The following is a 3,452-nucleotide window of genomic DNA, read 5'->3' on the forward strand; positions in this document are numbered from 1 at the left end:
TGTCAGACTTGCATCAATTATTAAAGCCAGTGCTTCGTCTGCTGAATATTTAGCTGCTTTATCTGTATTTGATATATTTAAAACATTCTTGGCAGCAATAACAACAGATTCATCTCTAAATTTTTTATTAGCAGCAAAAAATAATTCATTGGATGAATGAGATTCAATTAAACAAGATACACGCCGTTTTTTAGTTTTATTAGAACTATTATCAAATGCAACTGGTTTTCGACCACGTCTACTTGCAGTTGGTTCATTGTCTTTTTTTCTGACAATTAAATATTCATTAAGCCAGTTCACAAACTTCTTTTCAAAATTTTTGACAGTATAGTTTGCAGATTTCCACTTTTTTTTATACAAGTAAACAAATCGTTGAAAAGGATGTCTAAAATCAACGTCTTTAAAATCAGCAAATTTTGGCTGAATAAATTTTAATATATCTTCAGTAATATTTTGTTTTGAAATACTAAGATTGTTTTTTTGGAGAAAATTATGAATGTCTAAGTTTAACAAAACCATATCTAAATAATTATTGTAACAAGTATTTTGTATTTAAAAGTAAAATGTTATAATATATATGCCGCCTGGACTACTAATACTTGTTAGTAATTAAGTTACTACAAGTGTTAGTAATTAAAATTAAAAGTAATTAAATTACTGTCAGTGTTAGTAATTAAATTACTAACAACTACCGAAAATATGTTGTTGCTATGTTATGCAAAGTAAGGTATCCATAGCAACCAAAAAAAGTTAACTTCATAAGAATTCTGAATCTCATTTTAATACATACCCCAATATTGTGTATTCAGCGCAAGTAAAATACTGTTAAAACAACGTTAATGTAAAAATGAGTTGTTGCTATGCAAAATTTAGTACCATAGCAACCAAGTTAAAACATACATAAAATCTGAACGGGGATTTAAGGGGACGAGCAATCAATTAAAACTCGATTGAAGCATCATATAGCTCAAATAAATATAAGACAACACATGGCAAATTGTGGTAATTATTAGTTATTGTGCGGCAAAAAATAAGTTTCTTAAGAAATTTTTTTTTTTAATCTGTGATTTTCAAAGTATAACTGAGATAACATGCTATGACAAATTTATTTCACACATTGGTCTTTCTTATCTCTAAATACTCTAGAATAACATGTACTAATGAGTAGCCACTAAATTAACTAATTTATTTCTTCCTTAGCAATCTTTTTTAACAATATTTCATTTGTGAAAAAACTTTTTTTTCTCACCGGGACTAATACTTAAAGAAATTTTACCTGAAATACTTAAAGTAGCAAAGTTAAACCTAGAATAAACAAAAATTAAACCTTAAATCAAGTGAATAAACAAAAATTGGATATTCTAGAATAACATCAGTACTGTCTGATCTTATAGGAAAATTTGAAACAAATTATTTTTAATAGATTTTTTTTTGACAAGCTTATAAAATTAACTTTTTATTTTCCATTCGTTAATTAAAATTACAAAATAAAATTATTTTTCAATGTTGTTTAAAATTTATTAATTATATTTCAAAACTAAAAATGTCATTTTTGCGGTAAGAAAAACAAATCAATTTTACTAAAATCAATAATTAATTACCTTAAAATATATTTTAATTAAAATACCTTCAATGCAGATAAAATGTTTATAAAAAAAACAACGGAAGTTAACAATAATGAAAAATCAAGTTAATAAGTTTTGTATGATTATGATGTCTTATAGAAGTGTTGACCATTTACAAGACATATTTTCTATCCGATGTTTGAAAAAAGCAGACTTATAGCCATTTGAGTTGGTTAAATGTTTAATTTAAGAGAATAATGTAAAAAAGGACCTTGTAAAAATGGTGAGATAAAATTAAAAATAAAATTTGAATAGTTTTTTATCACAATAATTAGAAATAATATTATTTTTCAACTGATTGTATCAAAAACTTACGTCACATGGTTTACACAGTATGAGAAATAAAAATTTTTTTTCCTAATAAGTTTTTATTGATAATGTTTGTCTACATTGAAATTAAAACTTTAATTTAAACGTTATTTAAAAATTTTAATTTTGCTCATAATGTTAACAACTAAATATTTTAAATTCTAGATCAAAAAAGGTGGGTATAAATTAAAAAGTGGGGGTTGGAGGGGGGGGGGAAGTGAACTTAAAATGTGGGAATGAATTAAAACGAAAATTTTTTGCATTTGTTCAAGTAAATCAAAATCTAAAAACAAAAAAAAGTATTTCACTTTGCTAATCAAAGATGTTTTGATACAACATACACAGAGCGAAACTACGGTCATCTGTTTTTAAACAACTTGTATCCACACATCCATTCTCTTATTTGATAATCTAAAAGAAAAATAAGATGTTCTCTAATCAAAACTCCATTCTTTAAAGTCATGAGTTCAAAAAACTTTTAGAAAGTAAGTTAATATATTGATTCACTGTGATCTATGGTTGGAAGTGAAACAATAGTTCCCAGGTTTGAAATACTTTTACAAAATATTCCGCAAATTACACACGTTCTCTATTGCGCAAAATTGCGCAAGGCGTTAAGAATAAATCTAACATTTCAGTATTTGATTTAAAATATGAAACAAATAAAACCAACACGTTAATTTTGAAAATTTTTTAGAGTTTAAAAGTTTACAGTTTAAAAGTTTTAGAGTTTAAAAGTTGACTTACTATTCCTTTCCATTCCATATTTAAATATTGAAATGAGTTTAATTTTTTTTAGTTTAAATGAAGAAAATATTAACAAACTTTTTTTTTGCAGGTAAAATTTTATTACTGTAGTTAGTATTTTGCTCGTCTACACCGATTGACAGCACAGAACAGAAATACTTTAGTACGAAGTTTATTTCTTAGTTATTTAAATATCTTAGAAATAAGATATTTAGATTTTATTTCTTAGTTCATTATTAATTAAAAAATATAAAACAGAAAACCATTAAAATAATAATTATTATAAAACAGTAAAGAGTTATTCTTTTTTTTAGTAAACAGAAGAGAATGCTACTATTGGTTCAAAAATTAAAAAACAGGTCATATTTAGTCCTTCTAAAAAAGGTCTTTTGGACCTTTTCTCATCTAGAAAAGGTTCAAAAACACAATTTAAACATAGTTGGATAAGCTTGAGCTGCCAAGCTTGAGCCTCTTTATCATCGTCATAAAGTTACATTCCTTTCTCTTTTCTACATATACTTTATAGTCGCTGTTCAAAGGAGCTATCATTTGTAGCTGCATCAACTAAAACTCAACCATTCTCGTTTGACTCGTCATTCAGCAAAGTCTCATTCTTTTACTGTATCTGTCCTGGAATGCTCTAAAAACTTTTATTTGTCTTGTTTTTATCCCTGCTCTTCAACCCTTCCAAGCTCTCTCATGTCTTCATGTTTTCCTGACTAATACAACATGCAACTTTTTCAGTCTTCTGTCAACCGTTTCATTGCTAGG

Source organism: Hydra vulgaris, chromosome 13 (assembly GCF_038396675.1).
Source record: "Hydra vulgaris chromosome 13, alternate assembly HydraT2T_AEP".
Lineage (NCBI taxonomy): Eukaryota > Metazoa > Cnidaria > Hydrozoa > Anthoathecata > Hydridae > Hydra > Hydra vulgaris.